This window comes from Neomonachus schauinslandi, chromosome 3 (genome assembly GCF_002201575.2).
Source record: "Neomonachus schauinslandi chromosome 3, ASM220157v2, whole genome shotgun sequence".
Taxonomy (NCBI): Eukaryota; Metazoa; Chordata; class Mammalia; order Carnivora; family Phocidae; genus Neomonachus; species Neomonachus schauinslandi.
The window spans coordinates 16033700-16059399 of NC_058405.1; the positions used below are offsets into that span (position 1 = coordinate 16033700).

Here is a 25700-nt window from a genome sequence, read left to right on the forward strand (position 1 = left end):
CAGCAGTCAACCCTTTCGAAGGACATGCTGTTATTATTATTATCGTCCCTATTGTTGTTGTTACTCTATTGCCCCAAACGTATTAGGGTAGGGGAGTGAGAGACACAAACACACCCTATAGTGTTTCTGATACTCAAAAGCATATATGAGCTGGTACGGCCTATGGGAGTACTTATCTTCTATACTTTTTGTTTATGATCCATACAATTTTATAAATTAGGATTTTTATTTATTTTTAAAGATTTTATTTATTTATTTGACAGATAGAGAGAAAGCACAAGTAGGCAGAGAGGCAGGCAGAGGGAGAGGGAGAAGCAGACTCCCCACTGAGCAGGGAGCCCGATGTGGGACTCGATCCCAGGACCCTGGGATCATGACCTGAGCCGAAGGCAGCCGCTTAACCGACTGAGCCACCCAGGTGCCCCTAAATTAGGATTTTTAGAAATACTATAAAGTAGTGTTTCTCTCAGTATCTTCAAGAATGACCACTGTTATCAGAATAAGCTGGGATGCTTATAAAAATACAAAGTCCAGAACTCTACAGAACACCGAACACTGGACTGAGCTGGAATGGGCAGAGGATGCTGCGGAATCTGCATTTTTAAAGAGTACCCCCAGGTGGTTCTTATGCAAATTAAATTTTGAGAGCCACTGCTATAAAGGTTGGGGAGCAAAGGTCTCTCAGGAAAATTCTTTGCCTCTGGCACACCGAGCTTCTACGTGCACAACTTCTGCCAGGCTCCAGTTATTACCAAGGGCTGTAGCAGGTACAGAAGCCTGGGGGTACGGGAGGGTCACAAAAAGGACACCACTTCTGCAAGGCTCACATCAGAGGGAAAGAGTTGCAAACTTTGTTCAAAACAGTTTAACAAGTGTATTTGAGCTCAGCTTAGAGGTGCGAGCCACGGCTGTGGAATAATGGGGTGCACTGGGATTCCGAACATCTTTGTCAAAGAAAATGTGGTGCTGATAGCCCCAAACAAATTCTATCATCTTTATCACTCCCATCTCATGAAAGACTCAGCCTCAAGCAGTTGCTCCTCTATCATTTATCCAAGGTGGACAGTGGGCACCATGTGAATGAATGGATAGTTTGGTTTTGATTTACACAAAGTTCAGGAGCAGAACCAACTACCCACATTTGAAATGATCTCACAGCTATGCTCTCTAGCTTAAAATGCCTCACTTCTTCCATTTTTATAGGAGGAGAGGAGCACTGATCATCTGAAGGACTGCTTGATCTTATCGGGCAATTTCAGTTCCCTGGAGTCCTATTTAGGAAAGAAGGGTTTCAGGATTCTCAGCGGCCTGAAATAAGGGAGTTTTATGTGTACTTCACGTTCTCTGATAGAATCCAAACCTGTGTCAAAACTCATACAGAGCCATTACGAAATGCGTGTGCTTTAGTTCTGGAGTGGGGAAGAAATACCAGTCCATCCTGAAATGGCAACCATTGATAACTGCCGTACTTGTGAAGTGCTATTGTGTCCGGCCTCAGCGAGCATCTCCTGTACTCTTTACGGCGCCTCCATGGAGGTTTTATCATGTCCACTGTACTGATGAGAACATGGAGGTCCTGGGAGATTATGCCCTGGTTACTCAGAGAGTTAATGGCCAACCTAGGATTAGAACTAGTGTCTGTGTGATGCCAATGCTTGTGTTTATAACCATTACACTTTCTGTTATGTTTCTGCTTCTCTTTCTATTAAATGGGATATAGACATGGTTTTGTTGGAGGGGATGATAACAGTTTTTCATAGGTTGAGCTCGAGTTTTTCTACTGAATGCCGTGTTCGGCACCCTCGAACAATGATGAGACAGAATGACTAATAGGGCTATAGAATATTCTGTAACCCAACCATCGCTGTGGCTTTAAGGATGGGATGTTGCCATGCCCTCTCAAAGACAGACCTGTCCCTGGATTCACAATAGGTTCAATGAGCGTATAGATTCTCACTCATTGCTGTCCTTTTGCTTCCTCTTTCCATATCCTACTATTTCAAAATGGGTATAAAGAGACTATGTTCACAAAGGAAGATATATCTGACATTTTTATTTCCGTACAAACATGCCTAAAGTCACTGATTTAAAGTTCAGAAACAGGTGTAAGTTTTGGACACTTCTGAAAATAAAAATATCTCCATGTTTACACACTGTTGGTGTAGATTAAGCTGAAACGATATAATTTTGCCTGATTTGCAATCTATACTTACTAACATTGGGATCCCAAACAGTATTGCTCTTAGTTATCCTGTCTCATTATCATGCAAGGATGTCAAATGCTGCATTCGATTTGCAAAATTCAAGCTGAAGTTAGGAATTCACAAAAGGTGATAATGGTAGCCCCTTACTCTGAGGAGTGATGTTAATACTCATTATCTATAATGTGCACAGGGGCATTGCCAATCACACATTGATATCCCCATTTTGTAGATGAGAAAACTGAGTTCATAAGTAGTTTGACCAAGCCACACTGAGACCCAGGGCTTCGGAGTTCAAACCCAGGCTTGTTGACTTCCACATAAGACCGTGTCACCAGAGAAGAGACATTCCCAGCTTGTTGTGAAGTGAGCCTCACTTATAATAAAAGAGAAGAACTTAAACGTTTTTGCTTTTTTCTTTGTTGAAGTTCATACCATATTTGGGGTAGAGTGGAGAAAAGCCTTATCTTATCTTCAACTATAAACTGAGGTTTTTTAAAGTGAGTTTCAACGTTGTGGTGGAGGTGTGTGAATAAGCTGGCTCTGGAGACCAGCCTGGGGAATGGAGCACGTGGAGGTGAGTAAGTCAACTTTCAAAGGCCTGACAGTTCTGCCTCCTGAGAAAGGCCTGAACGCCTCTTGGAAGTCTTCTCAGGGTCATGTTTAGCCTTGGAATGCTGTTCTCTGATCACTCTGATTTCCTTGAAGTTAGGACAAGTGATGCAAGATTGGTAAGAATGCTATCAACTTTTCACAAATGCATAATAATCACTGCTTATATTAATAGAGTGCTTTCTAGTACACAAAGTACTTTCTTGTACTCTTGTACAACAAACCAAAAATATCTCCAAGATCTAAAGTTCATGCCATAGATTCAAGCAAGTCACATTGTTCCTCGGTTTCTTCCTGTGTAGGTGGGGATAATAACATCACACCTAGCCACAGTGGGGGTAATTACATATTCTCACAGGGTAGCTTAAGGGAAGTCTACACTTCAGAAGAGGTGAGCAAAAACAAGATTCCCTAGTTTGCTTAGAGAGGGATGGGCACAATGAAGAATAGAGTGCAGATTGGAAAAACAACCGTTTAAAAAACATTAATATATGTTTTGGAGAGATCAACTCTTTTATTCTTGCTACATATTCATATCTGTCTGTCTTTTCAGACAAAGAATAGGAACTAATATTCAAAGTTCATTTCAGGGGCTCCTGGGTGGCTCAATCATTGAGCAGTTGACTCTTGATTTCGGCTCAGGTCATGATCTTGGAGTCCTGGGATTGAGCCCCACACTGAGCCTTAAGTTGAACCCTAAGTGAGGCTCCGTGCTCAGTGGGGAGTCTGCTTGAGGAGACTCTTTCTGTCTCTCTCTCCCTCTTTCCCCCCAAATAAATAAATAAATCTTAAAAAAAGAAATGAAAAAAAATTCATTTAAAAAACATACTTGAAATACAGAGTATCACAACAGCGTGATAATACCTTTTGGGTTATATGGAAATATTGATGGTTATTTGAAAGCTTATTATTAATGAAGTTAAATCTATTCCCTTTGCTTTTGATATTTGCCTGGTTCTTTTGTCTAGGTTTAAAAGCAAAAAACTCGTGCATGGAAATATAAAATATAACAGGTGTATATTTGTTTAGTAGGATCCTTTTCCATTAGAAAAGAAACTAAAATTCTTGAGACTAGATTCTCCTTTCAGTAGAATCAAATATAGAATTTGAGGTCAGTTTTGTAACTCCAAAGTCCTGGTAGTTCTCACTGAAGGCTTGGACCTATCCATGTAAATGCATCAGGACAAGAAATCTGGTTTGTAAGTGTCAACGTAAGCCTATGTTATTATGCAAGTTATAGGGTCACTGAACATCGAGGGAACACTGTTTTTCCATTTCCATCTGTCCCATTTGTGTATCACACATTTACAAAGTGTGTAGGAAAAACACACATAAGAAAATGATTCTTTTAGGCCAAGTCTGCCTGCCTACAGTTATGTGACTTGGGAAACCTAGACAGACAAAGCCCACGACAGAATCATATTCCAGAATTCACAGAAGCAGATGATTGCAGAACCAGCTGGAATGTTGAGAGAATTCTAAGCCCTTCATATTCACACACACACAAAATCAGCTAGTTAGGAGCTGGGAGTAGACATGAATTTTATCATTCAGAAACACCACTCAAATTCACTGCCCTAGCTTGCATAATAGTTCATGCTCTGTAAACTCATTCCTGAAGGAAACATTAGGGGTACAGCGTTTGTTCTGGGTGTGTGTATATGTGTGTGCGTAGGAGTGGGAGACAAACGGACATTTGACATAGGTCCTTTACTATTTGAAATTTTACACATTCTTTTTTTGTTAAAGATTTTATTTATTTATCTGAGAGAGAGAGAGAGAGCATGAGCAGGGGAGATAGACAGAGGGATAGGGAGAAGCAGGCTCCCCTGTTGAGCAGGGAACCAGATGTAGGGCTTGATCCCAGAGCTCCAGGATCATGACCTGAGCTGAAGGGCAGATGCTTAACCAACTGAGCCAACCAGGCACCCCAGAATTTTACACTTTTTTAAAAAAAGATTTTATTTATTTATTTATTTGTCAGAGACACAGAGAGAGGGAGCACGCACAAGCAGGGGGAACAGCAGGCAAAGGGGGAAGCAGGCTCCCTATTGAGCAAGGAGCTCAATGCGGGACTCGATCCCAGGAACTTGGGATCATGATCTAAGCCGAAGGCAGACGCTTAACCAACTGAGCCACATAGGTGTCCCAATTTTACACATTCTTAAGACAAGAGACCAAATTAAAAAAAAATAGTTGTCCAGATTCTTATCTTTCTTTTTCTTTAAGTGTAATGTCACACCTTATATTGTATCTTTGCCCAAGTGCTGAAAACAGTTTAATTAAATGTACCTATTTCAATAAATTGCTTGGGCAAATAGACTACCATAGGGGCACATAAAGAATGTGAACATTAATTGCATTTGAGATTAGCCCTATTGAATTAAATTCTCACACACAGATGCCCTTTGTTCTTAAGCCATAAATAACAGGTGTTTATATGTCCAACTACTGATACATTTACTGTACAATAGTCTTTCCATCAGTTCAATCTGGAAAGAATCTCCAATCTAAGTAAATAGTAAAAAAAAAAAAAATCTACTTGAAAATTACCCAGAAGGAACATTGATGCTATATTTTATTATGTGCAGTGCTTTGGGGAGAAATAGCTGGACTCTTTGCCTTCCTAATAAAAAAATCTTTAGGTAACTCCAGTTCAAAATAAGTTTTGTAATATACAATACCAAAAAAAAAAAAAAAGATAAAACCAAAGTACCTCATAAAAAATTCAATTTGCTGATAGATTAATTAAATTCCCTACCTACCCAACCCTGACTGAATCTGGCCCAAGGGGGTAAAGTTGAAAGATGAGTTTGCTAATTAATGTTAATACGGTGAATGGCACAATTAGAACAAACTCACAAAAGAATGAACATCCCTTGGTGAGACAGTCAGTACAAGTGTGCAGGGGAATTCTCCAAATATGCACAAGCTATTTAGCATAGAACAACTGAAATTCTATTAAGTTTGATTTGACAATGATAATGCCTGAGGTAACCTTACAGAGAAATGTAAATCAAATATGAAATAACTATTATTTCAGGATTACTGTAATCACACTTTGATAACTTCAGTCCAAAACTCAAATCCTGAGAGACTGATATCTTCGGCTTTCCTGATCACAGATACTTGGGCAATAAAAGAATACTTAACATACCATCCTAACCCCATTGTAAATAGAACAAAAGAGATTTTCAGAAAAATGTATATTTCCATATTATTCTTTTAAGATGTGTAACAGGTAAAGTTGGTCGTGTGTATTTATTCTGCTGCAAATGGCTGCAATTCTTATCTCTCTGTGTCGCATTCTTTGCAAAGTGATTTGCAGTTTCTCCCATCAAGAAGCAAAGTGTATTTCTTGATTCCTTCGTGCTGAATGTCCTGTGCTTTGCTTTACTTAATAGAATGCATGGAGGTGATGTCATCTAGTTCCAAATATAGGCCCCAGAAGGCTTCCTGGTGCTGCTCAATCTAACCTTGCTACCACCAAGTGAACATGGCTGGGCTAGGCTGCTGGAAGATGACAGAGCACAAGGAACTGGGACACATCACCCCAGCAGAGGCTATCCCAGATCATTTAGTCTTCAGCTAACCTAAAAGCTCACTGCAGAAGCATGAGTGAGCCCAGCAGAGACCAGAAGATCCACCCAAATGTCCCTAGGCCCAATAGCAGGTTTTAAAAATCTTGAATAAGTAAATGATTAGTTTTCTAGTAAGCTGCTTAGTTTGGGGTATTTTGTCATGCAGCAAAAACTAACTGATACACACTTGCAAAGAACTATTAGTGTTCCTTAAATGTTTATAAGATATTGCTCATACTGCCAAATTTGTAATGGTCACAGATGATAATAATAATAATGATAATAATAGTTATTTTTAATGACCTTAGCCACTCTGTACCTTTCTAGATACAGAAAAACTTCTTCCAAGTTGGAGGGAGAAAGACAAGTTAAGAGCAAAGGCTTACATTCTGGCTCCAGCACTTAGTAGTATTGATACTGACTCAATAGTCCCATGTCTGTGCTTTGGTTTCCATGCGTCTCCAGTGGAGAAGTGACAGTGCATATGCAGTATGGTGGGTTTAAGGATTCACTGAGAGGACAAGATGATGTATTTCACTCACGCAGTGCATGTTTCCTCAAAATATATTTGCTTCTTATGATGATTTAAAGGGCCTCCAAACAATTTACCTTGAGGGATGTGAGGGGTATCACTGCACAAGGGAAGATGCTATGGGTGACAAGTGGCAGATACCTTTTAAATAGTGAAGCGCCAAGAGAACGATATTATTTTTTTCTTATGCCTTTCAACAATTTTAAACACCTAATAGTTCTTTGTGCTCCATGGACTCAATAATTCTGCATCCTTCAGCTAGTGCCTAAAACAATTGGGGAATGCAATCACTTCACATAATTAACAACAGTGATAATCTTAGTCTGTGGCAGGTATTACAGCTCTTACCCTGAGACCAAATGAGCTTCAAAGACATGAAGTGACTTTCCCAGGTTCACCTATCACCGAGCAGTTCAACAATGAGAGACTTTAGGACTGTTGACTTGGAGTTGATTGCTCTAGCTCTCCGAGACTGCTTCCACGAAACAGGCCAAGTTTCTCATACATATTGATGAAAGAAAAGAAATCACGACTAGCTTGAAATAAGGATTGAGATGTTAAAAAAAAAAAAAAAAAAGGTTGATTGCTGATCCATCTCAGGGTGGGACTAACAGGGCTATGATATTGAACGTCATTTTTTTTTTTTTAGTAGGAAAAGAGGTTTCCCACCATGGCTAGTCGTCAGGCAGAACCCATTTTCCCAGGCACAGAATCGGATATAAAAAGGTGCTAATAAGGTCCTCATTGATTTTGTAGGCAATGAGAGATGTGGTTAGGGCAGAACTTAACAGTCACTTCAAACCATGGTTAATTAGCCCCTTTAACTCGAGAGTATGTGCACATCTGCTAAGTGTAAAACATAAAAACTATATTGATAAATCTCTCACCCATCCAATGTTGCACAGAATTGTGTGTCATATTGTGCTAGGCTCTTCTCCCTACTGTTGCTCCATGGAAATTGCACTGGCTTTTTTCAAGAACTCTGCATATAATAGGGCCATGAAAATGACGGATGCTGAGCCTGTGGTCTTTAGGCAAAAGCCTTAAGAAGAATACTGGCTCCACAAGTTACTAATTCTTTAACTTTGGACAAGTCATTTAAACTTACATGCATTTAGTGCCCCTGTCCGTAAATTGGTGATAATATCAATTGCTTTGAAGGATTACTGATGCCCAGGGTAGCGCCTAAGTAGGTGCTCTAATTGGCACACTGACACTTTTCTAACTTATTCCCCCAAGTGACTCTTGTTATCCTCCTCCCATGTCAAATAAATAAATAAATTTCATTTTTGGTTACTTATAATTGTCAGAAATAACTCTTGCTTTTGTGGCAATGAGATAAAAGGTGACTGCATTTTTCTTTAAGTTCTTATATTGGCATAGTAATTTTGTGAGACTGAAAGTTGGAAAGTTGATACATAATCTTTATTTGCTGAATCTTGGTTATTGTATCCAAAACATATCCAGAATCTTTATCTCACTATATAAATAAAGCCTTACTAAAGATTCATTTGTTACTTTAGGCAACTAAAGTATCATTGCAGGCACAGAGGCAAGGTCACTAAGTTTTCCCGGCTGTGCAAAAGAAAAACCAACCAACCAACCAACAAAACAACTAAAGCCATGAGCCAAAGGACAGATTTTAATACGTGCACAGTATAGAAAGGAAAGGGGATCATCAGTGGCATTTTTAGCCACACCTTATGTCACCACTGATCTTGTCTCCTTCAGTACAACACTCACACACAAACCAAAAATGGTTCTTCTGTAGAACAACAACAACAAAAAACTGACTGCAGAGGTTTCTGATTCATACCTGTAAACTCACTTATTCACTGAGAAATTTCTGACTCAATGAATAAAAAAGTACTAAGCTATAAGGCATCCTAAAGCTCTAATACAGGATTTGTTTTATGCCCTGACCATTTATAGCTTGAACTTTTCCTTCACATGTGTTAAGGTATTTAGACTTTAAATAGCAAATAAATAAAAGTTTATTCATAATGTTTTTGTTTTCTCTAAGTAGTAAAGTAATTCTTCTGCATGATTTCACATGCAAATGTACAGCTTTAAGTAAAGATGAAAACTTAGCTTTGTGTTACTTGTGATCATTAAAAATATCTGACTCTTGGAGTGTTCGACTCTGTGTTTTAAACAAATTCTAGTTCACTGTGACTTCTACCTCTTATCCTGTTGTAATTTCATGCAAATACGACATACGCTTTACCTTAAATTATCTAATTTTAGGTAATATTTACTTAAATTATAGGTAGTGTCGAGGAACAGTTATTAAATATGGTAAACCTTTTATTATAAAACATTCTAGGGGCGCCTGGGTGGCTCAGTCAGTTAAGCATCTGCCTTCAGCTCAGGTCATGATCTTGGGGTTCTGGGATTGAACCCCACATCGGGCTTCCTCCTCTGCAGGAAGTCTGCTTCTCCCTCTCCCTCTGCAACACTCCCGCCCCCGCTTGTGCTCTCTTTCTCTCTCTCAAATAAATAAATAAAATCTTTAAAAATAAAAAAACCCCATTCTAAACATATAGAAAAACAGAATACTGCAATGCACACCCATTTACAGATCATCCAGCTTTGACAATCATGCAGTCTTTTGTTATTAGTTTTCCTAACACTGAGTTTCATAAAATTTATGATATTTGGAAAGACTCTGAGATTCTCTGCAATGATATTTTCAGAACTGGTTCTTGGTGTTCACTTTTTTGGTATTGTTTTAAATAAAGTCATAACAATGGGAAACAGAGCACTATTTTCTTTCTGTTTTAAAATGAGACTTGCAGTGGATTTTTCTCATCAAGTTTTTATTTTTTTAATGGTGTGTTTCTGTAGGAGCATTAAAGTGTACTCTGGTTGCAGATCAATATGACACTGACTAAATATAGATTTACTTACGAGGTAGACTGAAAGGAGCCATGTTGGACAAATGAGTAAATAATGTCTCTCTTAACAAGTTCATAATTATGTATTTATTACATGGGCTCTTCCACAATAGCTCCAGGGAACTGTTACAGACTCTGCCTGAACAATGCTCATTCTAACAACCAAACCCCGTATACTCAGGACAGCTATGAAGCTGGGCATGAAGCATTGAAGGAAACAAACTAATATGAGTCGTATTATTGCTTTTTCTTCCTTCTTGGGAAGGAAGATGAGAACAAATGAAATTCAGAAAAACACTGCCTACAGAGACCAGGGAACCCTAAAGAAATTTATTCACCTTGGGATATTTCAGATGTGTTGTATCAACAAGAAAGGGGAAATAAAATATTACACATAGATATTATGTAAAATTATATTAATATATAAATTAAATATAAATGATGTATGTAAATGATATATGATACATATAGCAATTAGAATATCTAAACAAAATATTAAACAACCTAAAGTGGTATTTTAAGTGAGAAAAAGCAGAAGGATAAGGAAAAACAAAACCCCTATACGTTGGTTTGCATACTGTCACCACTTGATGCTTTGTGCATGTTTCCTTCTTAAACTGAATTCTTTCCCACCCCTCTTGCACCTTGAATTTCTATTCATTTTGTAAGATGTAGGTCAAAAAGATCATCTCCTTTTGAAAGCTTTCCCTAACTAAATTTGGCAGCCCATCATTTCTCTTTCTGTTAACTGTGGTAAGAGCTGACCTTTCCTGGGAGCTTACTGATACGCTGTGTTCTATCTATGCTTTATCGGACTTATTTATGCAACAACCCCTCTGAAGTGGGCACTTATTATGCCCCGTTTCAGAGATGAGGAAGCCGAGGTTTAAGAGACAAAGTGACTTACCTAAGCCACACTTTGTAAAACTTTCTATTAGAGCCCTTCTCAGAAATCAGGGTACCTCATAGGGCCAGTCGGAGGATTTCAAATATGTATCTGTTAAATTTCCTTTCATTTTAATCTCCAAAGTTGCTAATGGTTTTAAAATGCACCTAGGATTTGTCTTCATCAGGTACAGGAAGGCACACAGACACAGAAATGATTGTCATGAAGGAAGGAGTTGATACTCACAGACCCCTAGAAACAGGAGGCAGAGCATGTAGGCCCAAATGCGGGAGTGTGGGCATCACTCAGGAGGCAGAAGGGGTGATGGGAAAGTGCGGCAAGAAGCCTATATTGTGTTTTTTTGTGGGAAGGAATGGGCGAGGCATGGTAAATAGGCTGAACAAGTTGAGGATTAAATAGCTTGGATAATTTCAGTGGGCTCTGGGTTAGGACGGTGTCTCTAGCTGTCTGGCACCTGGCCCTGGGAGGATTTTGGGCAAGGGGAGTATTGGCTTGATGTCTGAGTGTCTGATGAAGGAGATGGTTGGGGGTGTGGGTCCTGGATTGGTTGGTTAGCATATAAAACACATGTTCACATGCAAGTTGCTTGCTATGTTTGAGGAGTTAGTGGCCCAGGGAAGGGCAGTCTCTTCAGAATCAGCAAGGCCTCGAGATAAACGGTGAATCTCTATGTTGTACACCACCTGAAACTAATATTATTACATGTATGTTAAGTAACTGAAATTTAAATAAAAACTTTCAAAAAAGAAAAAAGAGATGTCAAAGAATCATAAACTATATAGGAAATAAACAAAAACCTGATTAATATACTAATCTTACTAGAAAACTAAAGACACACTGCTAGAAATGACTGCTTTGACTTCGTTATTGAAAATTTGGGCCCCCTCTGCCTTGGGGGTTTAGTAGCTTCTCTAGACTCCATCTACTTGATGCCAGTAGCGTGACCCCACAGGCAAATGTGACAGTCAATAATGTCTCCAGGCACTGCAAATGCCCCCAGAGGCGAAATCACCCCGGGGTTGAGAGCCAGCATTCCCGATGACTCAGTTTAATTTAGTCATGTTTTCACACAGCTCCTGTCATTATGGATCCTGAAAGCATTTATCATTCATATTTAAAATGATTTTTAATGGCAGAGAAATGGCCTAATTCTCCCCGGTCTCAGGAAGGAAAATGAAGTCACAAAGCACAGACTGCTGAGTGGCAAATTTGAGATGAGCTTTAGCAGGTGCTGTCTAAAAGAACAATCATGAACCCTTCATGAAATAGATTGGTCCAGGTGCCTCTCTGCCTTGGAAGGCAGAATAGAGACTTTCCCAAGCTGCTCTAGTTGTGCTTTGGTGAGGAGAGAAGGAAAGCAGTCCTGAAAACCTCTCCATGACTTCTCACCTGCCTAGCCTAGTGTAGGAAAGCTTATAGAACAAATAGGTAGCTCCATCTTTTTGTTCCTATTCTCTTATATAAGATAGCAAATAAATAGACAAGCTCTAAGTTGACTGACATCAATACTGGATGTAAAAACAAGGCAAGCCTCATCATGACCATTTGAGATTTGCTACAATAGAATGAGCCAGATGTTCACAAATCGGAAAGCACATGCCAAAGGATCTGAAGTAAAACCTAGAGTTCCTTGTTTTCTCGGTACTCCTGTCTGTTGGAATCTGATTAGCAGAGACCAAGAAATTATGCAGGTAAAGTTTGAGAACCAAGCGGAAGCTTGAAAGAGAAAACCAAATGTAGGTAAGGACCAAGGGGGGCATATATTCATCTAGAGAAGAGCTACTTTTCACACACAATGGAATGTTTTCATATCATATTAACCTTCTTTTCATATTGTCAATGACCACTAACTACTTCCTTCATTTCATGGAAAAGATTGTTATAACTGACCTAGAGACGAGGAAATTGAATTTAAAACATGTCAACGTCTTGCTGTTGAATTTTTGATTTACAGACATTTTGGATTCCTAGTTTATTAAGTCATGTCTCCCTCATAAATTGAGAAAAGTATTTGCTCAGAGATAGATGCTCATTAAAGAAGTATTTGTTGAATATGTCATTTGGGAATATAGTGCAGCACAATCCAGACTGGGTTCTACAAGATTGGGTAGAGTTTATATTCTAAAAGGGGAGGAGAGAAAAACTTGAACATAATTTGTTCTAGTGACAGAATTTATAAAACCTTTCTCGCTCAACTTGCTCATGTAGTTCAACCAGCAAAGGTAGTTAATACCTTTGAATAAAATATCTGAACTTCATATTCATTAGGAAAATAAACCTCAAACCCAAGGCTTTTATAAATTCAGTTCTATGGGATGTATTGTTTCTGTAACTATTATACGTGCTATTGATGTTTCACAGAGCCCTAAAAGAAGGTAAACGTGAACTAATTAGAATAGTGATTAAAGAAAAAGTCTTTATTTTTATTACCAGTGATATATGCCCACTTCAAAATGGATTATTTAAGTATGCGGTATAGAGAGAAATGGTTCACTGATTTATGTATTTTGTTGCCGCACTTTTGTAAGCTTTATTTGGCATACTAAGGCAGTCACACCTTAAAGCTCTAAAATTTAGAAGATATATTTATTTCACATTGTGTGGAATGCATATAATTCTTAGGGGCTGCCCTGATTCTCTGGAGGATTAGGTACATTTTTATCCACATCGGTTTTTGGTTTAAACTGAATAGCTACCCTTTTTGTTTATCAGCTTAAAGTATTTATGTATTACAGAAAGCTGGAATTTTGTATATGGAAGGATTTACTGAAGTTTTGGGTTTTTGTTTCCTTGTCTTTTTTAATATTTGGGTTACTTAAACCCATCCTTTTCTAGAAAACAAAAAAAAAGTGTAGTAAAAGTGTGAACTTAGTAAATACTCACATTTACACTTAGTAAGTACACATACTTACTAGTACATGTAAATTTATTGAATATATCTTCAAAGTTAAATGTTGAATTGAATGATGCAGGTAACAGCTACAGTAATTTTGCTGAGAACTTTGGTGAATGGTGCAGTGAATTCATACTTTAACGTCCCCCTCTTTGATTCCAAATAGAACAGTGACAGAAAAACTATGTAAAATAAATTCATAGAGATGAAGTGATATGAAGTATGAAACAGTGACCATGAGATATGGACCATGGAGTAGGGTTGAGGGGCTCCAACAGGCATTTGATGGGATTCCCAGAAGGAAAAAATGGAGAAGATGGTAGAGAAGAATTTTTGAGAAGCAATAGTTGAGAATTTTCCAGAAGTAAAAAAAATATGAGTTTTGAGATGAAAGTAATTGTGGTGTTACATCTCCAGTCCTGATCTAGCCTGTGTAAAAATAATTTAGAACTGAAACAGCAATATTCGAATACTGTGTTGGAGGGAATGTCAACACAAGGTTTAAAATTAATGGGTATTGTCTTTCAAGTGAAAAGCACTGTAATAAATGCACTACCTTAATATTTATTATGGTGAATCTAAGGACAAAGGAGATTAAATATGACACATCATTTATTTTTTACCAACTCTGGAAAACAACAGGAAGTCATAATTTGAGATAATGTAATTGTATGAAGCTTCTCATTGCTTTCCAGAAACAATATAAATGCATTCTTTCAGTGATTCTGTTCACAATAATGGTGTGTACATGGTTCTCTTCTGAATTTTCATTGTTATTTTCTTTTATTTTACAGACTAAACAGGATCTAGTGAAACCTGGATCCGTTAAAAAAAAAAAGAATTTCAGTACTATGAATATAGGCCTTACTAATGAAACCTATATTTATAAATGTACAAGTCCATTTAATCTCCTGCTTTGGGGCCATTTGTAATTACGAGGGCTTACAAAGAATGACCAGAGGCTGTCTGATCAAGGAATCTGGTGATTTTTCTCTAACGCTATTAGCCATGAGGTGCCGAAAATAGGATTGTTTTCTGCCTATCATGGAGTTCTATTTTGATTTTCTATCGCACTAGAGAAAGGACCCGTGTTCTTAGAGGCCTTCATTTGTATTTTTGTCTTTCCCCTCATTGGCCTCCTCCTCTCATCTACTCCTGGGCTTTGCTAATATCACCTTCTTTAAACACCATCCATCCTTCAATATAAATTAACGAAGTCTGTTTTTTCCATCTCTAGCATTTCCTTGGCTAAACAACCTGTGCTTTTTTTTTTTTTTTATCTAAGAGAACTTGCGTCTTTTTATTTGAGAAATTAATACATCAATATTACTTCCTTCAGCTCTTGATATGCCAAAATAAGTCAAGGGATTGTGTGTTAGAAACTGTTGCAAATTTATAAACAATCTTAACTTATGATGGCCTCTGTTCTGAAGGAATTTACAGTCTAATTGAGGACATTAATTCATTTGAAGAAAACTAGAGCTCCATGGCAGTATACGTGTCAGAGAAGTAGAGAAACAATGAACTGTTTCAATGTATTATCAAGTTTTTGTCCTAGTTAGTGTTTGTCGCACTGACATCTTAGTAATGATTTTATTGATTGGTTGATGCAGTTACGTAGGTGATCAGGGAAGGTACTTGGCACCTTTATCATAGTTTATACCTAATAGGAGCTGAAAAGTGAGACAGCAAAGGCAATAAACTGTTTTCCCCATAGGTGCTAAGATATTTTTTGTTGTGTTTCAGTTTTTGCATAACTGCAGAGGATGGACAGTGAAGTTATTTACCAAGTTAAGCAAGCCGGGCTCAGGCACAAACACGTCGAGGTGGAGTTGACTTCCTGTTTTTCCTATACTGACATGGCTGAGCCAGAGCCCACCTCCTCCCACAGCGCCGATGTCAGCATATCCAGGAGGTGATTCATTTCTGTTGCCTGCATCATAATCAGCCTCAGCATTCTATCACATCATGCATCACTGTCAGACCCCCTGACTCCTTGATATCTTGGTCCCTGTGAGAAGCCTGGAGATCAAATCACACCTGATAGCTCAACTCAGAGCCAGAACACCTTGCCTCAGGAAGTAACCATGAGGGGCACTATTTTGTATGCTAACTTTATGCAACCTCTCTGACAGCCCGTGATCCTTTTGCGGTTTTCCAGGGGGCACCTTAATTCATTTGATGTTAATCACTTTGTTAGGTCCTATAGCAGAATCAGGCAATTGTCAAGTGCTGCTCCTTCTCGCGTCACCCACGGTAACTTCCAGTGCTGCCTGTCTCCTGCCATCACTGAGGTATGGGCTTTATCGGGCCCTGGTCACCTCATGGGGATGCCACTTTCCCCCAACGTCCCCGGGCCATGCAGTCCAACCTAAATGTGGCTGCAGAAGTGATTTTGACATTTGTCACTGACGCAAGGACTACCTCAGAAACCCTTTTAACTCAGTTATTCCTCAACTCTAGTCAGTACAAATAATCCCCCAAACCCACCCAAACAAGAATTCTTGAAGATAGTAACACATCTGTCAACTCAATCTATCCATAGAGTTTATTTCTTCCAGCCCCGACTCACAGGCTCTTTCTGTTCCTGCCGTGTTATCTTAGCCTTTCAATTCTGTACCATCAGATTTTTTTAATCAGTGAATTTTTTTATTATGTTTTATTTGAATGGAGACCCCACTAAAAACAAATTTCCTCTAGGTGAGCTGAATATAAAGAACATGATTCCAAGCATCTCTTCCCAGCACAGTCTGCTCTGTAATACGCAGTTTTACCATCCAGCATATGTTGAAAATGAAGCTACCAGCCCATTGTCAGTAGGGCATGGGCTCCGAGTTGCTGACGAATTTGAAAATAATTGATTGTTACGTGTCCTCACCTGCTCCACCTGGGACTCACAATTTACAAATACAAGTCACTTGTCTGGGGTGAGAGCTTATATCATGATCTTAACTTTGGTCCCGTGCTCTACTTTCCCCAGCTGAGTTAACGGCCTTAGGCACACACTTGTAGTCAGTTGGTGGACTCCTGTGTTATTGCAGCAACAAGGAGTTCCGGAGGCAATTTGTTGCAATTCCCACAGTTTATAGATTAGCACGTGAGGCCACCCAGCCTTGTGAGTTTGTGTATTTAAAAATATTATTTTAGAAATTCTTTCCAACTCTTTAGCTCTCCTTGACGTTGGAGTTCCCAAAGAGCATTTCCTGAAGTGTATTCAGAAGAAGACTCTGGAACTTGTAGAATATTCTTAACAAAAACAGAAACCCTGCCTTCCAGTTTTCATGTGTGCTCCGTGAGGCATTTTGGAGAAGAAAAAAGAAAGAGGAAGGGCAAATTCATTGAGCGTCTATTAGGAGAGGCACACTCCATCGACCAGTGAGAAACAGCATTTGTTGAGGGCTTGTCAGGGGCCACGCAGTGTCCAGAGTACTCTGTGTGTAGATCATCTACCCACTTAATCCTCAAACAGCCCTGTGATGGAAGAACTATTTTTACCAACCCCATTTTACAGATAAGGAAGTCACGGCCGAGTCACCCAGCTGGATTCACACCATCTTAACTAGAGGAAATCTCAGTGTTGCTCTGTGGAGTGGGTGTTATTTCTCCCAATTTACACATAAGGAAACTCAAGCTTATAGGGATTGTGTGGCAAAAGCTTGGGAGGTGAAAACATGGAGATATGAATTCCAATCTACCTCTTTTCCTTCTGCCATGTAATTCTACCATGCATCGATTGAAAAATGATGACTTAAGACATTTCCACCCTGATCCAAAGGAGCTCAGTCCAAATCAATTTAGCAAATTAAGAGAAGGAGTAGATGCTTCTGCAATATACTTATTGCATGTCTGACTCTCCCTGCCTCCCTCCCTGTTGCAAAGGGGAGATAAGGCAGGTTTTAGCTGGGATATTAGGTCTGGTGAAGCCCTTCGGAGACAGTGCATGGATCTGACAGCATGGCATTCCTTCCCAGATGTCTAACGTAGCTTCCAGCACAGAGGCTGCTCAACAAGCATGTGGTAGATGAGATTGTAATACCAGCCTGGCATGTCACTGTCCCAAACTCTCCACAGTGGGTTGGATCTACCGCTTCGTCTGAATCATGAAAGAAATTTCCTGTGGGTCCTTATCTGGAGGAAGTCCTTCATCTGCTGGTGGTGGTGAATTTTAAGGCAGCAGTGCCATAGGATAGAATGAAAACAAAGATTTCATCTGAATCCACTCAAGAAATACAGCTTCAGTGTGTGAATCCCAGCTCCAGCAGGGGGTTGAACAAACAGTCACAATATCACTGCGGTCTTACACTGAAGATGTGTAACTTGTCAGAGCAGTGAAATCTATTATGAAATGTGTGTTAGGGTGATACTGTTCAGGCAGAAGGCTGGTCAACGGTACACTTCCCTGAAGACATCTTTCAATTACAGATGCATTGTAATTAGAGATGGGAAAAGACTGGATGTGGATCCACCACATGGACAGAGCCTGAGATTTTGCTTCATATCAAACACTTTCCAAAATCTAGCTTGTGTGATTTCTTGCAGGAGGCTTGTCTGTAATCATGTAATCCAAAGATCCCAACAATATCGTTTGAATTTTATCTTATTTCAGCTACTTTTTCCCAAGCAATATCTGTTCACTAATTTTTTTTTTTTTAAATTTTTTTTTTAAAGATTTTATTTATTTATTTGAGAGAGAGAGAATGAGAGAGAACACATGAGAGGGGGGAGGGTCGGAGGGAGAAGCAGACCCCCCGCAGAGCAGGGAGCCCGATGCGGGACTCGATCCAGGGACTCCAGGATCATGACCTGAGCCGAAGGCAGTCGCCCAACCAACTGAGCCACCCAGGCGCCCTGTTCACTAATTTTAAAAAAGATTTTATTTATTTATTTGAGAGAGAGAGAGAGCGAACAGGGGGAGGGGCAGAGGGAGAAGGACAAGCAGACCCCATGCTGATTGCAGAACCTGATGCAGGACTCTATCCCAGGACCCTGGGGTCATGACCTGAGTCGAAGTCAGATGCTTAACTGACTCTGTTCTCTAATTTTATTAACTCATCTTCCCACTTTATTTCCCAGAATTGGAGAATATTCTTCCCAGAAGGACCCCAAAAGGTCATCTCATCTGTTACTTCTAATTGGAAAGTGAAACTGAGTCTCAGGGAGGCTGAATTAGGCTTTCACCTGCTTCTCAACCCATTGCCTGAATTAGGATGTTCACATTAGCCCTGATCTACACCTTTGCATTTTATATAACCAGTGTTTGCCATTTTATTGGTTGTGAATCTAAGTTGTTAGGCTTTATAATTCTGGTGCCAGAAAAATTCTTAATAGCTGAAACAGCTACAAGTGTTCACTGTTTACAGCTATTATATTTTGGTAAATAGAATTTGATCAGTGCCAGATCTCATGGCATCGAAAAATGATTAGTGTCTTATAAGGTACAATTAAACTCAAAACAGTTTTTTTTTATTCTTGCAAAGACATCCATAAAAAGTAACATTCTGAAAAGAAGTCAACATTGACAATGGTCGACATTAGCTACAGATATTTGCTCTCGAGGGCATAGGGCTTTCTCTCATATTGCTAAAATTTTGTGTTTCTTGGTAAAATATTCCACTCAGTGTTTTAGTGCTAAATGTATATTTATCCCGGATGATGAAACATTTATAGACTAGAAGCACAAAAGGAATTTGCCAAAACACAGATACTCTGTTTTATTTTTAGTCATCGTGATGGACTAAATTATGTCCCCCCTCCCCGTCACATGTTGAAACCCTGACCCCCTCAATGACTGTATTTGGAAATAAATCTTTTTAGGAGATAACCTAAGTCAAATGAGTTTATATGGGTGGGGTCCTAATCCACAGGGCTGGTGGCTCTATAAGAAGAGGAATACACAGAGGAAAGGCCATATGAAGACACAGTAAGAAGGTGCCATCTGCAAGCCAGAGGGAGCTCTCACCAGAAACAAACCTAACCAGCATCTTGATCTTGGACTTCCAGCCTCTAGAACTTGAGGAAAATAAATTTCTGTGGGTTAAGCGCCCCTCCCACCCCAAGTCCCTGGTATTCTGTGCTACGGTTACCAAGTTCCCCTCTTTAAATCTGAGAACCTGATGACGCTCAGGAGGGATGGAGTATAAGTCAGGATATGGGAAAGGTTTTGACTGAAGTCAGGATGGGTGGAAAAGGCCAGCCGTGCAGAGGTTTTCCTAACACTGCGGAGGGTATCAGAGGTGACAGCATTTCATGGAACTAGCCCCAGATCTCCCTGATCCTTCAGCCCATTCCATCCTCCCTATAGTTCCAGTGACAGCATTTCCAATTTCCTTCCTTCCTGTTAATTCACACTTTTGAGATGTACAGGGAGTGGTATCAAAGCATCAAGACCCCCAAACTTCCATGTCACTGGTTATAAAACAGCCTAAAGCAGAAGTTATTTTCATCCCATCAGAGATGTGGAAATTCTGTCATTTATCAGACCCATCACCTTACATCTGACTAAATCCACAAGCAAATCAGCATAGGGCAAGCAAAGTAAGTGTCTCCTTTTTGAATAGCTGGTATTTCCTCCTTCCCATGTAACTTAGGTCTAAGTTTCAAATTTGAAATTGAAGTTCCTTTTCACTCATATACAATTGTGTAGCAGCTATGAGTAAAAATAGGAAATGAACCAAATAAGGGCATATTTAAGAAATGTCTGATAGGGTTATGCCAACTCTTATAATGTCAAGTGGTTTTGATGAACAGTCTCAAGACCACTAATCATTTGGGTAAAATTCTTTAGCTTTTTGCTTCAGTTACTTCTGACTCCAAGAGCAATCTGACTTGACAGGTTTACTTCAATCTTTAGAGAAGCAGATACCAGGCAGGACTCAGCCTTGAAGGTAAAGGTCAATGTTGAGCATCCAAAACCACCCAGTATCTTAAAATGAAATATCTTATTGTTACATTTGGACACAGTTCAATAGAAGTGCCTAAAAATTTTTGGTTTCTTCTTCAGAAGTTACAGATTAATGACAGTTGACAAGAAGTAAAGGTACAATATAACATCTTTATATAGCAGGCACTTGGCTTCGTGGTTGTCAAAATGCAGCTGGCTTGGAAAACATAATTGTATGGCCTGTTTTCTGCCCCCCAAATAATTTTTTTTTTAAGTTTTTACTTGGTTTAAAAAAAACACAACCTCTTTCTTATAAAAAATATGCCTGCGCTCTAAGTCTTAATTACAAAAACAAAATAAAACAAAGCCTTAAAAGGTTATTCAAGTTAAGTGCGGTATCGAGTAGGGTCCAGCTCTCTATCTTTGATGATGACAAAATCTATTTCACCAGTGACAGAGTGTCTCAAAGGCCATCTATCTTTTGACTACAAAGAATGTTGAGGGTTATCTGTTTTAATATGTCAGCATCAAAGAGAAATTTGTTCTCTTGAGATGCTCCCACCACAAGGAGCAAACATTCAGAGCATGAAATGGATTTTGGCTTTGCACCATATCCCAGGAAAGCCCACACTGGGTTCTGCTGAGTCTTCATTTAATTATGGCTGCTGTGGGCTCCCCTTGCGTTTCCAGAGCGGAGAATTAGTCACCCCCGAAATACAGTTCTTTATGGGAGGACACTGAAATGGACTCTTGGCCACATTTCTCAGAACATGTGAGAAACATCTGGAATGACTTCTGAGATGTTGGGTGATTCAGAAGACATTGGAGACTGTGCAGCGGGGGCGTCTCATAGATCTTATCGTCTCTTCCAGGTATTACAATGAATTTTTTTTTTATTGTATTAGCTCATTTAATCCTCATGATAGACTATGGGTTACTTTATCACACCCATTTTGTAGATGAGGGAGCAGAGGATTTGTGAGTTAAGGATCCATCCCAAAGTTAACAAGGAACAATAATATGGACATACAGGCATAGTTGGACTCCCGTGACAGGGGAAGTCATTTGTTCAGATATGATACGTGATTCACAAAAATTGATTTTCTCAAGTGAAATCACAACTCACTCTTCTATGTGTTTCAGAACTGCAAGCACCTCCCATGCTTGTTATATCCTGGTTGAGCTGAATTATTCCTATATTCAGAATCATGACCTTGGAATGTCAAGGCAATCTCTGTGCCCAGAGAGAGCCTCTTGCTGGGGTCGGTTGGGAGGAGAAGGCTTACGTAAGTTCTATGTATGAAAGGACTATGTGGGGAGGAGAGAAGGAAGCTGAAGATGACTGGAGTTTTCACCCCTTTACGGACTAGAGATTAGGTGCCCTTAATAGGGCATGGGGACAACAGCGCTTAGCACTCCCTGTTCAAAATGGAAAAAAAGTGGAAAAGAAGAAATTGGAAAGAAGAAGGCTTTAGGGGCCACATCTATAGGCCCTGTTTCTAGGGTTTGCCCTTGGGTGTGTGTGTCTGTGTGTGTGTGAGAGTAGACACACACACACACACACACGCACGCATTTATAAAGGTTGCCAGGAATGAAAGAGAAGACACTGTTAAATTTGGATTTCAGAGAAATACCAAATAGTCTGTTCGTGTAATTCTGTCCCAGGTGTTGCAGGATACATACCTATACTGAGAAGTTACTCGTCTATCTGAAATTCAATTTTAACTGAGCATCCTATATTTTTATTTGATAAATCTGGCAACTCTAATATATATATCTGTATCCATATACATGTACATATATATACATATATATTTAAAATCTCTGTATCTACATACACAATTATATATAACACTCCCTGACCCTGAAATGAGGTTAGCACCCCATTCTGTCTGTTGTGCTTCTGTTTATTCTATACTTCCCAGATATCAAAGTACTCACACTTGTGATATTATTTTCAATGTCTGCTCTACAATGACCATGTCTCTTCCTGCTCCTGACTCAGAACCCAGCACAAAACATAATTGATGAACTAAGAATGCAGAATATATGTGAAAGCCCACACCCAGAATTTAGTCAATAGATCACCCTAACTCTAAAGGGCAGAAAGGCTCTGCACAACTGTGGACAAAAGCTTGAGTCAGCAACTGAAACTATTGAACAGATAAAGGGCCTGAATTTAAAGGCATGACAAAAATGATTACATTGACTTCCACATTTTTATCTCCCTGATTTCGAATAAGCATTTTAAATGATTTCCCCCCCCTTGGTACTGGGCTAGCCCCCTTGGGTAACAAGTGCTTGAGCACACTCGAGGTTTTCCTATACCCCCACCAACACTGAGAACCCTTCCCGGCATACCACATGATCACCCGGGTTAGACTGTACTTCCTGCAGCATGCTCAGGAAGTTTCCCTTGGCCTTGGACTTCTGTGATCAAGAAAGCCATCTAGAAATTTTTATTTTTACCAAAAGCCTTCAAACGGGCAGCTAAAAAAGAGGCCAGAAATGGAAGCCTCCTCCCACTCCATATTACATTAGTGGCATTTTAAAATTACAACTTCGCCGGCTTCCTTAAGAAATACTACATTTTTCGTCTTTGGTGGCTGTGATCAAGTGACACTCACTTTGCACAGCTCCTGTGGTGACATGGCTTCATTCCAAAGGCCTCCTGTGTGGCGTTCGGGTCATTAGAAACGACACAAACTATTAGGAAAGAGTAGCAAAGCTGCTATCAAATCCTTCGAATCATGGTTTCCTTTCTGACTGTGGCAAAGAATAAAGATAATGGTTCTGGAGTTGAATAAAATAGGTAAGTGGAAATATATATATATGAAGAGATCACGATGTCAGATACAGTTCTTGGAATGTTTTCCAATAAAGCTCTTAGTCTAACTTTCTTGATCCCCCAAATTTGGGCTTTGTTTCTGGATTCCACAAGTTCTCTCAATGTACTAAAGTTTCATGTGTTTATAAATACAGGTTTCTCGGTGCAGCTCGATGTCTGTAATGGTTAATTTTTTTAAAAGCATTTTAAAAAAAGATTTTACTTATTTGAGAGAGAGGGAGAGAGAGAGAGAGTGAAAGAGCACAGAGGGAAGGGGAGGAGCAGACTCCCTGCTGAGCAGGGAGCCCGATGCGGGACTCGATCCCAGGATCCCGGGATCATGACCTGAGCTGAAGGCAGGCGCTTAACTGACTGAGCCGCCCAGGCGCTCCAATGTAATGGTTAATTTTTTAAAAAAGATTTTATTATTTATTTGAGAGAGAGAGAGCATACGTGAATGGTGGGGAGGGGCAGAGGGAGAGAGAGAGGCAGACTCCCAGGGGAGCAGGGACCCTGATGTGGGGCTTGATCCCAGGACCCCAGGATTATGACCTGAGCCAAAGACAGACACTTGAGCCACCCAGGGGCCCCCTGTAATGGTTAATTTTATGTGTCAACTTGATTGAGCTGAGGGATGCCTAGATAGCTAATAAAATATTATTTCTGGGTGTTTCTGTGAGGGTGTCTCTGGAAGAGATTAACATTTGACTCAGTAGACTGAGTAATGAGATCCACCCTCTACAAAATGGGTGGGCATCATCCAACCCTTTGGGGGCCTGCATAGAACAAACAAGCAGAGGAAGGGATAATTCTCTCTCTTCTTGAGCTAGGTTATCCATTTTATCCTGTTCTTGAACATCAGAGTTCCTGGTTCTCAGGCCTTTGGAGTCTGGCATCAGATTGGGAGTTGCACCAACATTCCCCCTAGTGCTTAGGTGATTGGCCTTGGATTGAATTATACCACCATCTTTCATGGTCCTCCAGCTTATAGATGGCAGATCATGAGACTTCTCAGCCTCCATAACTACATGAACTAATGCTTATAGTATATCTCCTTTCATATGTATCTCTCTATATATACTATTAGTTCTGTTTCTCTAGGAAACCGTGACTAATACAAGGTCCTCTACTGAATCTTCAGTTTCTTGAACATCTCTATTATGGACCTGCATCTACAAATAGGGCTTACACTTCAACTTCAACCCCTGCCATGAAAACTGGGTGCCCAGCAGTGGGCAGCACTGGAGCGCATGACTGATCTCTGTGCACCAGCCATCACTCCCTCTTGGTTGCCCAGACACACAAGGTCGTTTGGCCTGGGCCCCACAATGGCAAAGGCAGGCTCTTCATGTGCATGCATCATTCAGGCACAGCACTCCAACATATCTTGACATCACTAACATTTAGCCTGCTTGCTGTGAGCTCGTCGTAGGATGTGAAACACAGGCCCATATTTTCCTGGCACTTTGACTAATCTTTAGGGGGAAATCTGGCTTATGTGGGAGGTGATTGACTATGTGGTACCCTTTCCCCAGAGCTAGTACTAAACCCAGACCCTAGATGTGCTCTTGGCTTTCCATCTTTCTGATGACATATAAAAATGAGGAGCCACACACTCTGGGCTATTACAGATCCCATGGCACTGTTAGTAAGACCAGAGGCTTTACCTTTAATACGTGGCAAAAAGTCAATACGGCGAGTGAAGTTCCAACTGCTCAAAATCCTTTGATACTTTATAGATTGCTCCATTATTTGCTCCAAAGATTGACTAGTATGTGGTGGTGGCCATTGATCTGTTAGCTTATTTTTTTTCCAGAGGTGGCTGCATTTCAGCAGTGGATTTTAGCAACCTCTGTGCAAAATATTGTAGCCTGCTGAAGTAAACAAATGCTACATAAAATATGTTATTTGAGGCTCAAGTGGGCATTTTCTTGTGAACAAATTTATTTCTTATAAAATATATAAAACTGTGGATTGTGAGGGGTGAAGGTAGGAGCAAAATAGGAGGATAGATTTAATTTTGTGCTACATAGATGTCTTTTAATTAAGTTACAAGAGGATATTTTTTCATATTGATCCAGCACGCAAACTTGTGTTCATAGGAACATAATTTTTGGGTTTGTTTCCTCCATACCTTCCATAGGGATTCTATCTGTTTCATCAGATCCCCTCAGAGATGAGATGCAGCATTTCCATCGCCGAAAAGGAACTTTCCTTGGGGAGCTCTGCCGCCTGCCCCAGCCATCAACAGAGGAGGCAGGAAAGTCTGGGGCTGGGAGGACTGGATTTATATAAATGCAAAGATAAGTCTCAATTTCTTTGCTTCCTTCAACCTTGCCTCTCCTTCCCCCCCCCCCCCCCCCCCCCCC

At 39.8% G+C, this 25700-nt stretch overlaps 1 protein-coding gene across 1 annotated transcript in view; it reads right to left on the reverse strand.

Moving 5' to 3' along the window:
• Positions 1-25700, reverse strand: part of GPC6 (glypican 6) — a 1077089-nt gene that overhangs the window by 160272 nt on the left and 891117 nt on the right. The gene's annotated exons all lie outside the window — the stretch shown is intronic.